Consider the following 19,631-nt stretch of genomic DNA (forward strand, 5'->3'; position numbering starts at 1 on the left):
TACCAGGAGGCAAAGATTACTGGGAGCCATTTTAGGGGCTGCCTACCACAATAGCTAACATTTATTGAGGACTTAATACTTAAGCAATATGTATATCTACTCATTTCATCCTGACAATAACCCTGGGAATCCGGAACTCTTATTATACCTAATTTTTACTAGAAAGAATTGAGGTTTGGGCGCCTGGGTGGCTCAGTCGGTTAAGCGACTGCCTTCGGCTCAGGTCATGATCCTGGAGTCCCGGGATCGAGTCCCGCATCAGGCTCCCTGCTCGGCGGGGAGTCTGCTTCTCCCTCTGACCCTACCCCCCTCATGCTCTCTCTATCTCATTCTCTCTCAAATGAATAAATAAAATCTTTAAAAAAAAAAAAAGAATTGAGGTTTAAAGCGATTAAATCATTTTACATGTGGCCCCATGGTTACAAATGATGGAGTTGGGATTCAGACCCAACCTGTCCAAATCCAAAGCTATACTTCTAAGTGTTGTACTTACTATCCACACACACTTGGCCGCCTCAGTATTTCAGATGAGTGTAAAATGTTATTAGTTCTAACTTAGAGCTTACATTTACAATTGGCTAAATCTCAGATGACCGCTCATGAGTAGAATGAACTCTTTTAGCTCTATTTAGCACTAGTCAAATGAATTTGAGAAATAGTTCTATTTTGGTTCAGTGTCAGCGTGTTATGGAAATTTGCTACCCACTGTGGAAAAGGAAGGACAAACTCGCTAACACAGACATGCTGAAGAATTTCCCTTCTTGCTACCCTGGAAACTAGATTCCCCAGGCTTCTGGAAGCAGGACCTCAGCTTAAGGGAAGCTTCTGGACCTGACTTCATGGGCAGCTGCTTGAAAACATCAAATTTCTCTTGAACTTCCCCAGAATTTCTGGGTCAGGCCACACACAAGAGAACTCTGTGAAAACAAGTTTCCACAGAACTTCTTGGCCTAAGAGAATTCTGCTTTCAAATAATCCCACACCCCCCACCTCCCCAGTCAGATGCCGCCGCCTGCGATGGAAGACCTCCTTCCCAGCCTGGGGAATGTGTTGGGGAGTGTCTGATGGAGTCACGAAGACCCTTGGCTTCTCGCTCTCCCCTTCTTTTGTGACCACATCTGAGAACTCTCAGAAGGAAAACACTGGGTTGTGTTTTAAAGCCCAGGATAGAAAGCTTGAGTTAAAAATGTTTCAGGGAGGGGCGCCTGGGTGGCTCGGCTGGTTAAGCGACTGCCTTCGGCTCAGGTCATGATCCCGGAGTCCCGGGATCGAGTCCCGCATCGGGCTCCCTGCTCGGCAGGGAGTCTGCTTCTCCCTCTGACCCTCCTCCCTCTCATGCTCTCTGTCTCTCATTCTCTCTGTCTCAAATAAATAAATAAAATCTTAAAAAAAAAAAAATGTTTCAGGGTGGGACGCCTGGGTGGCTCAGTCGGTTAAGCGTCTGCCTTCGGCTCAGGTCATGACCCCAGGGTCCTGGGATCAAGTCCCGCATCGGGCTCCCTGCTCCACGGGGAGCCTGCTTCTCCCTCTGCCTCTGTCTCCCTCTCTGTCTCTCATGAATAAATAAATAAAATCTTAAAAAAAAAAAAGTTTCAGGGGAAAAAAGAAAAAAGTGTTGCAGAAATGTTGAGAATGTTTTTAAACTTGTTTTTAAAAGGTGTTCTTGTTTTCATTGTGTTTTGGGGAGCAGGTGTAATTGCCTTCATGCTTCAGCTTAAAAGGGGATCCACGTTGTCCCCATTTTTATCCCAGAGGCCCAGTTCAGTCCCTGGAGCTGGGTTGGATGCTGTGCAGGAACAGAGACAAGTTAAGACATCGGTCTTGCATTTAAGGAGCTTTGACAGTAGTATCCAGACCTTGATCGACTAGTCCTGTCTACCACTGACATGTCACTAGGAGACTTGGGCCTTGCGTGCACCTTCCCAACCTCAAGTCACACCTCTTTTCACATGGGAGGATATCTGGATGCGAGCTGGGTGAGGATTTTTGTCTATTTTGGTCACTGTTATATCCCCAGCACCTAAAACAGTGCCCAACAGGAATTAGGATCTCAGTAATGAATGAGGCAGTTATGGGATACAGGTTAAGTGGGCTCAGTCCAAGGGCGTCACCATTCTGGGTTTGAATTTCAGTGCTGCCCCTTGCTGGCTGGATAACATCGGGTAAATTATTTAACCTCCCTCTGGCTCAGCTAATTCACTCATTCATTTCTTCATTCAGCAAATATTAGCTGAACAACTAATGTGTACCAAACACTGTTCTTGGCACCAGGTAGGTAGAAGTGACCAAAACAGACACGGATCCCTGTCCTGGGGGTAGTTTCTATTTCAAGGAGGAAAAACAGACAAATGCACTAATAAATGCAATACATAGTGGTTTCAGATGATAAGTGCTCTGGAAAAACCGGGAGACGGGGACTTCTGGGGTGAGGTGGGAGGAGCTTTGCCTCCTGGCCTATGGGACCATGAGAAGGTGAGAGTGCAGGGCACAAAGGACTTACCAAAGCACCTGGAGCTTGTCCTACCTCCTTCCTGGGGAATACTATGCTACGTTTCCATATATAACATCGCATGGGTAAAAAAATCCTGACTGCTAAGTGTTGTGAGGATGAGATGAGAAAACATCTGTGGTGAGTCTAGCTCTGTGCCTGGTACAAGCTCACCACATGGCGATTACTATCATTTTCCTCTCATGCACTCCATGAACTCCATGCACATTTCAGTAACAGGAGAAAGTCAGACCTGGATAGCCCATCCCATTCTCTAATTTTACGGAAGAGGGAGCTAAGGCCTAGACTTGTTCAAGATCACATGGCCACGACGAGGCCAGAACTAGAACTTGGTCCCTCATCCCTGCACTGGGATTCCCCACCCCACCCCCCACCCCCGTTTGTTGATTGTCTCCTATGTCCACTCGTGGGTCTTGCAAGCTATTGTTAAAGAAAATTATTCACAACACTTATTGAAGGTGATAAGGGGCAGCAGGGTTGGGGTCCATGGGTAAAAAATGGCAGAGAAGAGGGGCGCCTGGGTGGTTCAGTCAGTTAAGCATCTGCCTTCAGCTCAGGTCATGATCTCAGGGTCCTGGGATCGAGCCCTGCATTGGGCTCCCTGCTCAGTGGGGAGCCTGCTTCTCCCTCCGCATCTGCCTGCCGCTCCCCCTGCTTGTGCTCTCTCTCTCTCTCTCACTCTCGCTCTCACTCTCTATCTCAAATAAATTTTTAAAAAATCTTTAAAAAAAAAAATGACAGAGAAGAAACAGCAGGAGTAAGGAGGGATTCTGGTTAACCTGGCCTAATGAGATTCTTACTGCAACTGGACAATGCAGGAATGAGCACAGAAACCCAAAAGTCAAGGCCTGAGAAGTTCAGGGGAGCCTGAATAGAGTTTGGTCAAGGGGAGGGTGTTTGTCACTATTCAGTTGATGATTTAATACTATGAAATAACTTTGTTTTCCTGGAAGGCTCAAGATAAACCAATCCATACTTCTCGAGCCAACTCGGGGTCAGGAGTATTCAGCCGACTGGACACTTTGGCCTCTGCCCAGAGTGGAAACGGCAGCTGCTGACCTCAGGGTTGCTTAATCACCAGGGGCCCAGCCAGCCAGGCGGCAGGAAGCGCCTCCCTCTGACCCATTTCCTTTGACCCCTGCACTGGGACCTTGGATGTAGGCCCCTCTTTGTTCAGGGGACAGTTCTTCCTGCTCCTCCTCCAGCCTAGCGGCTCATTTTGTCCCCAACCCTTTGTTTCCCCTTCCTCCACTCCCCTGAATTCTTTCAGGCAGGGGTGCAGCTGGGGAGTGAAATGAGGGCTTCCTCCACCTCCAGGAGGTTGTCACCCCCTCATAAGCTGCCTTCTCACCGTCCCTATTCACTGAGTCTTGCTCACTCCAACTCAACACCTGGACCCTGAATGTGTCTTTGGCCTTTTTAACTCCTCCACTGTCCCAAGAACAGGTGGAGACACCTGAGCACAGAAATGGTAGATAGGACCCTTTACGAAAAACAAGCCAGACTGAGAACTGGGACTGGTGCTGTGATAGAGAAGACCCCCTGTGGGAGGAAGGACTTGGATTAGGCCTGGAAGAGTCAAGATCAAAGAGGTAAGCAGGAGTGATGGGCCTGCAGGCTGGCAGAAGGGCAGAACCCAGACTCGGAGGCAGGAATACGTGGGCAGCCTCGAATTCAGATGGAGACCTGAGGCCCTCTAACGAATGGTTTGCAAATTTCAGATCGTGACCCTGCAGTGGGTGATCAGAATTGTTTCTTTGGCTACAAAGAGCATTTTTTAAAAATGAAATAGAGTAGAAGTAAAGAAGATAGAAATGAAAATGTCAGAGGGTATCCCACATCATAAGGATTATTACCATTTCCTGAAATTGACCTTGCAATTTTAGATACAGTATGTAAGTAATAGAGGTGGACTGGGTCATGATGTAAAACGAATTTGTCATGGATTACACGTAAAAAGAATTTAAAAAAAAAACAAACCTCTTACCAACCCCTCCTCATTTTACAACTGAGAAGACTGGGGCTCAGAGAGGCAGCTCAGGCAGAACAGGGACCTGGACACCGACCTCCTGCCCACAGGGCTCCTTCTCTACACTCCGTCCCACCTTCCCCCGCTGACGGAGCAGACCGAACTCGGTTCTTCAACACTCTGGCCCCTATTAGTTTTACCATCCCAAGGACACTCCACTTTTTTTTTTTTAAGTTTTTATTTAAATTCCGGTTAGTTACCAGACAGCATAATATTATTTCAGATGTACAATATAGTGATTGCACACTTCCCTGCATCGGCCTGCGCTCACCACAAGTGCACTCCTTCATCCCCATCACCTATTTCCCCCATCCCTCACCCACCTCCCCTCTGGTACCCATGAGTTTGTTCTCTAGAGTTCCGAGTCTGTTTCTTGGTTTGCCTCTCTCTCTCTCTCTTTTTTTTTTACCTCTGCTTTTTTGTTTTGTTTCTTAAATTCCACATATGAGTGAAATGGCATTTGTCTTCCTCTTACTGACTTATTTCACTTAGCATAATACTCTAGCTCCATCCACATCACTGTACATGGCAAGATTTCATTCTTTTTTGTGGCTGAGTAATATTCCATTGTGTGTGTGTGCGTGTGTGTGTGTGTGTGTGTGTGTCACATCTTCTTTATCCATTCATCAGTCGGACACTTGCGCTGTTCCCATAGTTTGGCTACTGTAGATAATGCTGCTAGAAACATTGGGGTGCATGTATCCCTTTGAATTAGTATCTTTGTATTCTTTGGATAAACATCCCCTAGTGCAATTGCTGGATCACGTGGCAGTCCTATGTTTAACTTTTTGAGGAAACTCCATACTGTTCTCCAGAGCGGCTGCACCAGCTTGTGTTCCCACCAACAGTGCAAGAGGGTTCCCCTTTCTCTGCATCCTCGCCGACACCAGTTGTTCTTGATTTTATCCATTCTGACAGGTGTGAGGTGGCATCTTATCGTAGTTTTAAATTGCATGTCCCTGGTGATCAGTGACATTGAGCGTCTTTTCATGAGGGACACTTCACTTTTATTCATTCCATGAACCCTTGCTGAGGGCCTACCCTGGTTTGGGTCTTTGTGCCAGGTACCGGAATAGTATGGAGTTTACAATGCAAGTGTAGGATTTACTGACTGATACCAGTTTTCTCCTGAGTTAACTTTTAAATTTTTGGTTTCAGATTGGGGATGTTAAAAAGTATTCTGATAGGGGCGCCTGGGTGGCTCAGTCGGTTAAGCATCTGCCTTCAGCTCAGGTCATGATCCCAGAGTCCTGGGATCGAGCCCCGCATCGGGCTCCCTGCTCGGCGGGGAGCCTGCTTCTCCCTCTCCCTCTGCCTGCCTCTCTGCCTACTTGTTCTTTCTCTCTATCTCTCTGTCAAATAAATAAATAAATAAATCTTTTAAAAAAAAAAAGTATTCTGATAATTGTTTAAATAGTAGGGAAGGGCGCCTGGGTGGCTCAGTCAGTTAAGCGTCTGCCTTTGGCTCAGGTCATGATCTCAGGGTCCTGGGATCGAGCCCTGCATTGGGCTCCCTGCTCAGCAGAAAGTCTGCTTTTCCCTCTGCCTCTGTCCCTCCCCACCTCCTGCTTTCTCTTGCTCATGTGCTCTCACTCTTTCTCTCAAACATAAATAGTCTTTTTAAAAAATAAAAAAGAGTAGCGAAGACTTGATTGAAGAATACTGCGTTAGGGGTGGGAGATGGGGCTCTACTCCCAGTACAGGACAGACAGCTGGGGATTCACAGCCAAGGAGCAAGGTGAGGGGTCGGTTACAGGAGACCTCCAGCGTAGGGGCACTCTAAACCACCTAACAGGGTTCTTGCTGAAGGCAGGCCAAGGACTTGGACATCAAAGGTGAGAGATGAGGAACTTAATGAGCATCAGGGGTGGGGGGATGATTTAGCAGGATTCTTTGCTAAGACCTGGCTGGGCAGACTTAATACAAGACAGGGGCCAACATCAAGGCCAACTTGGAAAAAGGGTTCAGAGGAGCCCAACTACAGTTCCATCAGAGTCTTTGTCAGTGACAAGATCTCTCTCTACCTTATGTATCTTGTGTTTCCACTCGTCCCTGGTCCCTGATATTTATATGCTATATACCTAGCATGTAAATGCTAGGTAGTATCAGTAGGTGGGAAAACTGAGATTTAAGGAAATCAAGTCCCTTGACCAAGGTCACACAGCTGTTCGCCGGGAGAACTGGGAATAGAGGCCCAGGTCCATCTGTGCTTAGAGCCCAGATGTTTAACCGGTGTGCTATCCTGCTTCTCAAAAATCCATACCCAGCGTTCTGTTACTGAAGATGCCGGGGTGTTACCCGCCTATGCTTGAACCGCTGTCTGAGCCCGTGATGAGCGCCCAGGCTATTAATGAATGCTTTGAGAGTCTCGAGGCTCAGATCTGCACTCACCCCAGCCCACGCTGGTTATTTATAGCATGGGTTGTTTACTGCTAGGGCTGGGCTGGCCACAAGGGCAAAGAACAGACTGAAATACCCCCCTGCGGGGGCTGAGCACCCAAGCCCAAAGTTTGGCTCCAAAGTCCAGTTCTGTTGATCACCGCTGTAAGGTATCTCTTCAACTGTCCTCTCTCCTCTGTCCCCAGGGCCCCCCTGGGCATGCTGAGTCCCTCAACACCCCTGGCCTGGATGCATGGCAGCTTAGAAAGAAACACAGTTAAGAGTTAGTGATGGCCACCTCCTCCCCTGTGGCAGGTTCTGGGGGCATTTTTGTCTTCTTCCTTATATTTTTCTAAATTTCAAAAAATGTCTGCCTTGAAAATTATTACTTGTTCTGGGGGACCCTTGGGCGAGTTTACTGTCTGAAGCAGGCCCCTTCGGTCTGTAGCTCACCATCATTGCACTCTGGGCAAGGGCCCTCTGCTGTATCAATTTTACTGATGTACTGAATTTCTTTTGTCTCCTTTCCTCCCTCCCCTGTCACAGGTAACCCCTCTGCGTTACCTCCTGGGTCCCTAAGTCTCCTTGACTTTAATGTATCCTTGTAAACTGTGCTGCACTGCTTTGTAGGAGCAGGTGTTTTCTAATCTACAAAAATAGTCCTGTCCTACCTGTCTTACTCTGCGTCTTCTCTTTTGTAACTTGACAACTCTGTGGACATTGTTTGTTACTGTTTACTTTCATAATCAGGAAAAAAAAAAAAACCCTCACAACTAACCAAGGTTGAGTCTGAGGGATGTCAGGGGGAGCTGTGAAGGGATGTGAAGTCACATGTTTCCTTCTTCTGAAACACAAAGGCAACGCCTTGGAAAAGAGGAGGTACCCCTGGGGAGGGGAGGTATGTGTATTCATCTAGAAGTTTCCAGCTATCCTCGCTGGGAGGGGCAGGAGGGGGAGCAAATGGGCCCAACAGGAAACGCCAGAGCCGGCAGGGCGCATAGGACAGATCCAGCCCCACGGACGGACGTGTGCTGTTTGCCCCTCACCGTGTTCGATTACAAAATCAAGGAATTCCACTTCTTTTGAGAAATCCTATAGTCTGGCCACTCCACTCTGAAGTTACAACCAGCTCTCCACCTGCCCTTGCACCAAGCTGCGTTTGCCATACTGGCCTTAAATTTTATCAGATCCTTAAACCTCTTTAAGGGTTTAAACCCTGACCCCCTGGACACCTTAAGAATTACATCCCAAGGATGACAAAACCTGGCCTGCGGACTACTGTGACCCCTCTTACGCCACTGCAGACCTCATTAATTGATTAATTGATCAGACACATTTTCCTACTGAGCTTGTACTCAGCTTCAGAATCCTTCTCAACACTATGGTTGGGTAACAACCACCAACGTACCAGACTTGGCGCTGAAGCTAAAATCTATCTGTCGTTCCTGGAAACCCTATCATTTCATCTTTTAGAGGAGACTAAGACCCAGAGAGAGAAAAGGACTTGCCCAAGGTCTGCAGAGCTTGAGGACAGCATTGCCTAAGGATTAACATGATGCCCACCAAGTCTTCCAACTTGCCTCCCAAATAAAACTTGAGTGACCTCATCAAAGTCTACTTGGTCACAATATTTTATTGAGCACGTACTAGGTGCCAGGCACCACAGCCAATTGCAAAGGATACAGCAGTGAATACGATAGGGAGACCTGTGCTGTGATGGGGTGGACAGCCATGTGAGAGGGAAGGACAAGAATTATAGTGTAAGAAGTGCTTATGACAGTGGGGCTTAACCTTGCCTCGGTAGTCAGGGAGGGCTTCCCAGGGGAGGCAATGGCATTGCAGTTCACATCTGAATGATGGGGGGAAGCCATTTCTAGTCGAGAGAACAGCAAACGGTCCTGAGGATGGAGAAAGTGGGGCATCTTTAAGAAACTGAAATAAGGCCCCAGACCCCAGTGGCTCAAATATAGAAGGGAGAGGGGAAAGGACCTGACCCCCTACCCCAAATCCCTACCTCCCACCCCTGCCCCTGTTGAGCACCTCTTCATATATTTAACATGTAGATATCATCTCATAATATCCAAGCTTTTGCTGTTTTCTCTTAATATTATATTGTGAGCATTTTCCAAAGTGATTGTGATTTTTTTAAAAACAATTTCTAATAGCTGCATTACATTTCAGCACAGGACGTACCATAATTTATTAAATAATTCTTCTATTATGGAATGCTTAGAATGGCTCCTGGTTCTCACTATCATAAATAATACCAATGTAACCATCTTTGATCATATGATTAATTTCTTAAAATAGATTTCTATAAGTTAATTACTATTTCAAATGCTATGAGCATGTTTAAGATTCATGAGAGCGGGTGCCTGGGTGGCTCAGATGGTTAAGCGTCTGCCTTCGGCTCAGGTCATGATCCCAGGGTCCTGGGATCGAGTCCCGCATCGGGCTCCCTGCTCAGCGGGGAGCCTGCCTCTCTCTCTCTCTCTCTCTCTCTGTCTCTTATGAATAAATAAACAAAATCTTAAAAAAAAAAAAAAGATACATGAGAGCAACGACAGCTTTGTGCGGGGCTGTCTCACATAATACCTGCAATCACCCTTTGAAGGTTCCCAGGTGAGGAAGCTAAGGCTTGGAGGGGCACACGACCCAGGTGTCACATAGGTGACAAGGGAGCTGATTAAGAAATGTGGACTGTGAGGCCCATCTGGACCTGTCAAATCAGCATCTCTGTACTTTGAGCGCTTGAAGCTCTCCTGCTGATTCCGATGAAGTTAAAGTTTGAGAAACATCGGGCGCCTGGGTGGCTCAGTTGGTTAAGCGTCTGACTTTGGCTCAGGTCATGATCTTGGGGTCCTGGGATCGAGCTTCTTCGCGCTCCGGGCTCAGCAGGAAGTCTGCTTGTCCCTCTCCCTCTACCCTTCCCCCCACTCATGCTCATGCTCTCATTCTCTCTTTCTCTTTCTCAAATAAGTAAAAATCTTTAGAAGAATAAAAATTAAATTAAAAAAATAAAGTCTGAGAAACACCGACCATCTTCAAGCTCCTTGTTTCCAGTTGAAGAAATTAAGACCAGAAAAAGAAAGTGCTTTGACACACAGAACATAGGTTCTCCCCGGGCCAGCAATGAAACCTAGGTCTAGACCAGTTCCAGAGGCTCCACTCAAACCACCAGCCCTCACTGTAAAACCTGCTGTCGGCTTACTTTCAGGTCACGCTCCCACTAAGTGTCCGAGCGTGTCTGTCTCAGCACATGCTTGCCGACGGTGCTATTGGTTTGGGTTCTTTTCTTAGCTTGATAAGTGAATCACCACGTTTTAAACATGCCTTAGGCAACCACCTAAAAGAGTACCTGTAGTAGAACTTTGTAAAGATACACAATCCTTTTCCATATACGCATCACCACCAGCATTTGCCTTTAGTAAATTCAAATAGCTGGACATCGGGTTTTTAAAAGTTAAAAAGAGTAACAGTTTGGTCAAAACTTATCCCACGTGCTTGCAAGTGCACATTGTTTTCATGTTCCTAGGTTAATTCAGGCACCAACATGCATATGGGAAACTGAGTCATCTGAAGGGGTCAGATGGCCCAGATTTTAACAAAGGCTGCTTCCCCGGGGCCTGCTGGGAGAGACGCCACCCTGAATGTTCCTCCCTCCCTCAGGAGCTAAATATAGCACAGCCTGAGGCCCAGCATGGGATAGATGCATCCAGTAGGTGGCAGAGTCTCACAGGGCATGGGCTGGTGAAGCTGGCTGTCCACACTGGAAAAACCAGCTTGAGAAAATCAGCTCCGGGGCGCCTGGGTGGCTCAGTTGGTTAAGCGACTGCCTTCGGCTCAGGTCATGATCCTGGAGTCCCGGGATCGAGTCCCCCATCGAGTCCCCCATCGAGTCCCCCATCGAGTCCCCCATCGAGTCCCCCATCGGGCTCCCTGCTCGGCAGGGAGTCTGCTTCTCCCTCTGACCCTCCTCCCTCTCATGCTCTCTGTCTCTCATTCTCTCTCTCGCAAATAAATAAAATCTTAAAAAAAAGAAAAAAAAGGAAAAAAAAGAAAATCAGCTCCTGGGCCCTCCTGTGCAGATGCACCTAGCCCTGTCTGGGGAAAAAGAGAACAGACTTCCTGAGCCACCGGCCGGGCTACCCAAGGTGTGTCCAAGGACCAACAGCATCCCCTGGGAACTTGTTAGGAATGCAGATTCTCAGGCCTCCCGGAGCTGACTTCAGCCAGGAATCTAGGGTGGGAGAGGCAGCAATTTATGTGTTAATGAGCCCTCTGGGTGATTCCAATGCATGCAGAAGTTATAGAAACACCAATTAACTCCAACTTCCTCATTTTAGGAATGGGGAAATACAGGTGAGACAAAGGAAGTGACGTCACAGCCGGACAGGAGCCGAGACCCCACTAGAACCCAGATTCCTGGTGTTTGTTCCCCCTTAGTCTTAAAGTATCTTCTTTGTTCCCTTCATTCATTCGTTCATTCGAGCATCATTCATGCATTCAGCCCGCCATTCCCCACCGCCGGCTGCGGTGGGGCCTCGGCATCCAGCACTGTGGACACTGAGCCTGAGCACACCCTTGCATGTTTTCTAGCATTCTCTGCCGCCACTCCCTGGATGTCAGTAGAACCCTCCCAGCGGTGCCGCTTCGGATGGTGCCGGACGTCGCCTCTGTGTAAGTTTGCCAGAGAAAATACAGAATGCCCAGTTAAATTTCAATTTCAGAGAAACAACAATTAATTTTTTAGTTTGTGTGTGTCCGGTATTGTCATCCTATATTGTTACTTGCTGAATCTGGCAGCTCTGCCTCAGGGGCAAAATCTCCCTTCCTGAGAACCACTGGCCCAGGTCCATCCCTTGGGGTCTGGGATAGGGGGGCAGTAAGTAAAAAGATCTGACGAAATAATCAAATGCCATTCACCAGGGAGGGCAGGAACCTTATCATACTCATCTCTGTACCCCTAGGAAGAAGTAGGTTTTCATGTTACCTATCTGATAAACCATAAAACAGACTCTTAACTATAGAGGACATACTGAGGGCTGCTGGAGGGGAGGTGGGCGGGGGGATGGGTTAAATGGGGGATGGGCAGCAAGGAGGGCACTTGTAGTGATGAGCACTGGGTGTTGTATGTAAGTGAGGGATCGCTAAATCCTACACCTGAAACTAATATTACACTGTATGTTAGCTAACCGGAATTTAAATAAAAACTTGAAAATATGTATTCTATCTGATAACAGGTCTGAAAACACTTTTATGTGGACCAGGTACCTGTGTATTTACTAAGCCCAGGACTGGGCATGAGGGACAAGATCCCTGCCTTCAGGGAGCCCGTGGTCTAGCAAATATAAATGAAAAATGGGATTGGTTTTGACCCACATAGCCTTTTTAAAAGATCTGACTTTGTGGTCAACATTCTAAAATTGGAAGCCATTACATAAAAGTCGGGATTTCTATTCTCTCTTGGAAAATGGGGCACATGTTCCAAATGCTCGGAAACTGGCACTTGGGTCTGCATTCCCATGCAGCAAGTCTGGCTGTCCTTGAGAGATGCCAGCGCCTTTGACTGGGTCACGTGTCCCCGTCCCCCCACAGTCCCCACCGCTCTCTGTTGCACCATACCAGCACCCTTCACCCATCTCTGTTATCTGGCGGGCGCCTATAGGCATTGGATTTCAAAGCTCTGATCTGATAGGCAAGAGGGATCGGAATGGAATGTCCTTCCAGGTGGTCTGCGTAAGGCTGATGCAGTACCTCCATTTTGCAGATGAAGAAACTAAGGTTTAGGAAGATGAAATGAATTGCTCAGGGTCACAACAGCTCCGCTGGAGTAGAACCCAGGTCCCTTGACTCCAGGACCTATACCTATGCCCTGCCCTGGCCAGAGTTCCTTGTGAGAAAGAGCTCAATTACAGGCACAAGAAGCCTGTGGCACTGGGGCGACCCAGAGGGGAAGTGGTGACAGGGACGGAAGGCCAGACGTCCTCATGCTCACTCATCTGTGAGAAAGAGTAAAAGCGAGAGAAAGCTGCCTTGGGGTGGCTGTTGAACAGGAGCTCTGACCGGGACCCAGGGCCAGCTCCTAGACACACAACCACCAGGACTCCTCAGCGCCCGGCAGGGTCAGGGAGCTCAGCCACAGACTACCGTGAGTAGCTTTCTGTTGTTGCTTTATTTGGGGCCTCTTCCTCATTTCAGAAAACCTGTGTTGTATGAAACCTGTGTTCCTACTTTACCCCGTCCCCCTGCCGGGATGTAAGAAGCTGGGGGGCCTGTCTGGGACCAGGAAAGTGATACCATATGAGGAGGACTCCTAAGGTGTATGAGGACAACTCACAGGATGGCTCGGGGCTGGTGCGGTCCTCGCCCTCGGACAGGACCATGAATCAGCACGCACAGAAGGAGGTAGTCACCGACATGCAGACAGCCTGATGGGGCAGCTTGGCATTAGCACCACGCTAGACCCAGGAGGCCAGGGCTCCGCTCCATGGAGGTTCTGCTCAGCAAGCCAGTAATGTTTACGAGCGTGCCCTGCACCAGCACCCAGGGGAATCGCAGCACTGGTAACCCCATGGCCTCAAGAAAATCAGTCCCCCTCTTTCCCATTCAGCTCCCTCTTCTGAGAACCTTGGGCCCGAGACCAGCACTCACGGGCCCGTGGTGAGGGCTGGCTGGATAATGCTGGGGCCAGATGGGCTCCCGGGCTCGGCAAACGGCTACGGTGGAGATTCTGATCCTCACACCGTCTGCCGCTGCTGGCGAGTAGAGATAAGGATGACAAGGCTGCAAGCTGTTTTTCCCTCAAATGGGTGGCAGGTAGACACCTTGAGGACACAAAGGCCAGGACTGAGGCAGAGGAGGGGCTCGAGAGGAATCTGGGTAGGCCTTGGGAGGCAGTGCCCCAACGACCCTGGCCCCAGCATTAATTTCTACCAGTGAACCACATTTTGGTGGGTTAAGACCAGATGGTTAAGGTGGGCAAAATGGTAGCACGGCTCAGCTGAGCAGAGCCCTCCAGTGGGTCTCTTCTCTTCCCTCCACATCTCGTTGCACCTGTTACTCTTACCCTGTGCTCTCAGATGTACACAGAATGTTCTTTCGTTCATTCTTATTACAGCACCTTCAATGGGACTCAGAGCTCTCACCCTACTGGGCTGGTCAGAAATGGAGTCTCAGTGTGTAGTGAGCTTCTCTCACTCTCCAGCATTGCACATCGAATCCTAGGGTCTCATACAGAGCACAGAACAAGGGAACGCACCTGGCCTTCGTGCCACCCTGGCTCCCCCTATAAGGGATGCCCATTGTCCAAAGGGATTTGACCCCTAAAGTCCAGCCCTGTCCACTTCCCTAATGTGCCTAGAGTCCAGATTCTTTGCCAAGATTTGAAATCACTGTGCCTTGGGTTTAAGCTCAGGATTGGGTTACCAGCCGGTAACTTCACCCAGAGGCCCCACCACCTCCTCAAGGCAGCAGAGCCCAGGATGTCAAAACTCAAGGGACCTGTGACCCTGGGACCCTCTCTCCTGCATCCTTGGCTTTGGATCACTCTTCTCCCCAGCCACCTGAGATTCTGGCTTTAACCTTCTCACTGAACTCAGGTTTTCACAAAGAACCGAAAAAAAGGGCGGTCTTCAGATAGCTTCTGCTTTCAACCCCTGCAAAATGTCCCTGGGCCAGGAGACACCAAGGCTGCTCTTGGAAGGGAGACAGGCAGCCGTATCTTACAGAGAGGAAAATCAAGGCTCAGAGGCAATGGTGACTCATTCAAGGTCGCCTGGCCAAGGAAGAGTGCATCCAGTGTCAAGTCCAGCTCTGTGGACTCCAAAACTTGTGCTATTGATCACGGGATCCTGTGGAAAACCCAAGTCTCCCTCACCAAGGCATCAGGTGAACCTTGGATGAGCCACATCACCTTTTTTTTTTTTTAGATTTTATTTATTTATTTGAGAGAGAGAGAGAGCACGAGCAAGGTGAGGGGCAGAGGGAGAAGCAGACTCCCCGCCAAGCAAGGAGCCCGATGCGGGACTCGATCCCGGGAATCTGGGTAGGCCTTGGGAGGCAGTGCCCCAACTGCCCAAGGCAGGCGCTGAACCGACTGAGCCACCCAGGCATCCCTCACATCTAACCCGTAGTTTCTCCAACTCCAAAAATGAAGCAAAACATTACCAACCTGCCTCAAAGGGGAGCTCATTTATTTTCTTAAGTTCACGTTTACGGCGCATTCACTACGTGCTGGAGCTCAGTTAGCACTGCTGCCTTGTCCAGTGCTCTCAACAGCCCTGAGAGAGACACACTGTCACCACCCACATCTGAGAGGTGAGAAGATGAAGCTCACGCAGGATTAAGACCTTGCCCAAGGTCACACAGCTGGTGGTAAATGGCAAAGCCAAGAGTCAAACCCGGGGCTGTCTGAATGCAGAATTGGCTATACTGCAGTGAGAACCAGCTAGGGACATGGGCGTGCAGAGCTCCTCGAAAGGGCTGTGGTGCAATGCACGCTCCAGGAACCATCAGCCCTCTTCCAGCTGAGCTCAGGAAAGAATTTAAGACCATTATTCCCTCTTCCCTCCATCTCCTCTGGAGAGATAGGGTCCACAGAGCATGGGGTGTATCCTGCCCCACCCCCAGGCAGTGAAGACCCCAAATGCCAAGGAAAGAAAAGGACAGATCAGTGGGGTAGACCAGAAGGGGAGGATCCCCCCGTCTCATTAAAGCCAAGTGTGGGAAAGGAGGCTCCATCCAAATCAGGAGAGTGTTGGTGAGACTTCTGGGCAGAAATGAGTTGGTTTGGGCGTCCTGTGGGCTTTGCTGCCTCTCTTCTCCTCCCCTACCTGCTCCTACTCTTACAGATGAGGCCTCCAATCTTCTGCTCACACAGTGACTCAGAGGCAGCCCCTCACACCACAGCTCCCCCCTCCCCTCTGCCCTTCTCTCCCTGGGGGGTTGGGTCCACCCCAAAGTTCCTCTGAGAACTACAGCTGCATTCACGATGTTGCCTCTGCTAGACAGTGAATCCGTCCTCTGTGTGTCTCCGTGGATCTGTCTGGGTCCTGGGGGGATCTGACAGAGCTGAAAGCAGGAGACGGGAGCCTGCTGAGAACCGGGAGGGGGTGCAAGGTGTTTCATGGACCTTCTCCAAGACTTCACATGAGTCCTATCTTAATAGTACCCACTTGGCAGATGAGATCACCAAGGCTCAGTCACAGCAGGTAAATGGCAGAGATAAGACTCAAGCCCAGGTCTGTGTTTTCACTACTTTCCACTAGCTTTGCCCAACAGGGAGGGAAGTGTTCCAGAAGGTTCACACCATTAGAAGGTCATGGAGCTTGGTTCCATTCTTTTGAAAATTAGTGAATAATTATTTTGCTACTTAAAAGATATTTTTCTCAGTGTGAGAGCGTCTTAGGATAAACAGAAGAGTCAAAAGCAGAAGTTAGTGGTAATCAAACAAATGACAATCTAATTTCTCCCAACCAGGATGTTTATCATTTGGCCACTGCAGTGGCTTTGGCTGATACATGCTTTTACGTTGGTCTTATTCTTCATCGTTTATTATTTAATTTATACCCTTAATGAACCAGTGATTAAAGTCAGGATGCAAAAGGAACTCTGATGTCAGAAACACAAGGAAATAAGGAGAAGGAAGCTGATACCTCCCCTGCAAATTTCCCTCAAGATTCATAAATCGTGTTTATCTGATCACATTTCTTACATAGCTTATCAGGGAAATTCTTGCACTTCCCAAAACTTCAAACAGTGTTAAAAAGAGAAAATAATATGTGCTCTTTCATCACCTGTGTCAGACATATAGGTGATCTACACCTGCAGGGCTCATGCAGAGAGATGCTTGCCCGCAGGGACCTGAGATCTATTTTCTCTTGCATAAGACAAACATTAAGATTCTTCTAAAAAGGTACATATCGGCTTTCTAAGCATCAAATGCCAGAATTTAAACCCTCTGGTCCTGAAAGTGATTTCCCTTCTCTTGTTACATCTCAGCCTATTTTAATGTCCATTTGGTCCCCCAATAAAACATCACTTCAAAATGTGTTCACCAACCATGCATTCTCTTCTGTCATTTATGTAAAGTAGAGCAAGCACAGAGGCCACTTGGAAAGTGAGGAGAAGTTAGAATTTATCTTCACGGGCGCCTGGGTGGCTCAGTTAGTTGGGTAAGCGACTGCCTTCGGCTCAGGTCATGATCCTGGAGTCCCTGGATCGAGTCCCGCATCGGGCTCCCTGCTCAGCGGGGAGCCTGCTTCTCCCTCTGACCCTCCCCCCTCTCATGTACTCGCTCTCTCTCAAATAAATAAATAAATCTTTAAAAAAAAAAAAGAATTTATCTTCACACATCATGCATATATTTTATTTTTTTTAAAAGATTTTATTTATTTATTTGAAGAGAGAGACACAGCGAGAGAGGGAACACAAGCAGGGGGAGTGGGAGAGGGAGAAGCAGGCTTCCCGCCGAGCAGGGAGCCCGATGTGGGACTCGATCCCCGGACCCTGGGATCATGACCTGAGCCGAAGGCAGACGCTTAACGACTGAGCCACCCAGGAGCCCCATCATGCATATATTTTAAATGGTTTAAAATAAATGTGAGGGAAATTTTTGAACTGATACGCTTATTGAAAATAGTACATTTGACTTAAAATTGCTTCCTTCTTCACAGGCCATACAAAATCATGAAATGGCTCAACTAATTCCGCTTGGGGTTTCTAACATGATATATTACTCTGAAGCAGTTCCTGAGTCAGAAGAGACTGGAGACATTCCAGTCCGACCCCCTCATTATATTTTATTTTACTCTTTCGTTTTGGGCATGATCCTCAGAGAGCTCAGCACATAGACAATAAACATAATGGTTAACATTTATTGAGGGTAGATTAAGTGTCAGCCAGGCACTGTGCTACTCATCTGCTACATGCCACCTTCCCCATTTACTCCTCACAATGGTGGAGGTACTTTCATTATACCCATTTTACAGATGAGGACGCTGAGGCTCAGGGAGGTGTGGCAATTGCCCAAGAGACCACGGATGCAGTAAGAGACAGAATCAGAACTCACAACTGTGACTTGAGGCTGCCTCTTAAACCTCTGTCTGTAAATTCCTCTTTTTTTTTAGATTTTATTTATTTGAGAGAGAGAATGAGCAAGGGAGGGGCTGGGGAGAGGTAGAAGCAGACTCTATGCTGAGCGCAGAGCCCGATATCAGATTTGATCCCAGGACTCCGAGATCATGACCTGAGCTGAAGTCAGACACTTAACCGACTGAACCACCCAGGCTCCCCTTCTTATTCTCAGGCGCCCCTTCTTATTCTCAGTTGATCCTTATCTGTTTACTACCTGTCTTTACGGAAGCAGGAGATGGAAATCCAGGTCTCCTTGCAAGTTAGTGTACCAAGGGAATCAGTACACTGGGTCGGATCCCAAATTCCAGGCCAGAAATGGTAACATGCTTTCCTCTTCACTGCCCCAGGCCCCAAAGCAAACAGATGCACAAGTGCACATTAATTCGCTCTATCACAAAGGGGTAGGGGAGTGTGCATGAGCATCACCTCCCCAAATGTCTGACCCATCTCTGGCTTCTCCTCATCTCTCCATGGCCTGACTGCCCACACCAGGTTTAATTCATTCATCAGCCTGCATCCAGCTGTCCCTGTGACCTCTAGCTGCGAATTTGGGGTGATGTGCCTTCTCTGAACCTGTCTGCTCAAGAAATGCTACCTGCCTCAGATAACAGTCACGAGCCCTCCCCCACTGTGCACACTGTCGAATATGATATGGGCATTATTAGCTCATTCTCTAAAAGGGAAGTTGCTGGAGTATAAGGTAGCTGAAAAAAGGAAGAAGATACTTGAAAACACTTACAAAACTGCCCTGTGGGGAGATTTCAGATTAGTTAGTTGATTACCAAGAATTAAAGAATGTAAAACAACAGGAAAGGAATGAACAAGAGTGCTGGTTCCCGGGGCCCCCAGCAAGTTTCTTAAATCTTTGGACTGCAATTTCCTCATCTGTAAAATACAGAAAATAATAATGCCAGCTTTGCAGGGTTGTTTTGAGGTTTAAATGAGAAAATGTGTGGAGAGCGCTAGTCCAGTGTCAAGCCTCATCATCATTATCCTCCGGTCGTCTTTTCAGATAGCAGTGCTGGGGAGAGGGAGAGAAAGTGACTTCTCCATAGAACCGAAGGGTGCCAGAGCCAGGCTCAAACCCTGAGCATCCAGTTCCTAACTTGGGACCCTTTTCTTTCCACCACATCACACACAAACACACTACAGTTCACTCGGGCACCCACACTACTGCTTAATTATTTTACATCATTATTTAATCAGCACATCAAGAATTCGGGTAGTAATAATTTCCCCAGTCACAGATGAAGAAACTGAGGCTCAGAGAGTTTGAGTAACTTGCCCCCACGTCACACAGCCCACCCAAGGCAGGGCTGGGATGTGAAGCCAGCGAGGTTTCATTCCAAAGTCTTGGCCCTTAACCTTTGCTACAGTGGAAAGAGGCCTCAGGCGCCATTTGGCTTAATTCCTCCCAGGAGGGAGGCTGGAGATGATACAGACAGATGAGGAAGAAAGGTCCGGGGAGAATGAATGTCCAGACAGCAGGCGGTGGCCCCAAAGACTCCTGGGTGGGAGTGATGAATGGTGAGTGGACAGCAGACTTGGGATGGAATCTTCCAGCCCCACAGGACAGAT

The 19,631-nt window shown here is 48.2% G+C and overlaps 1 protein-coding gene across 5 annotated transcripts in view; it reads left to right on the top strand.

The window, feature by feature from the left end:
• The first annotated feature begins 3,690 nt into the window (after window positions 1-3,690).
• CNR2 (cannabinoid receptor 2) overlaps window positions 3,691-19,631 on the top strand; it is a 32,832-nt gene continuing 16,891 nt past the window's right edge. For 3 of the 5 annotated variants that reach the window (XM_045898451.3, XM_064589764.1, XM_045898450.3), the window contains exon 1: window positions 3,698-4,101. The gene's annotated coding sequence lies outside the window, so the exon portion shown is untranslated. Of the gene's footprint in view, window positions 4,102-12,018; window positions 13,069-19,631 lie in introns of those variants that run through there. The other 2 variants (XR_008507903.2, XM_054513070.2) reach the window with 2 other exon arrangements.

This window comes from Mirounga angustirostris, unplaced genomic scaffold, assembly GCF_029215605.1.
Source record: "Mirounga angustirostris isolate CCGP_5_RB_7025 unplaced genomic scaffold, mMirAng1.0.hap1 SCAF_4, whole genome shotgun sequence".
NCBI lineage: Eukaryota > Metazoa > Chordata > Mammalia > Carnivora > Phocidae > Mirounga > Mirounga angustirostris.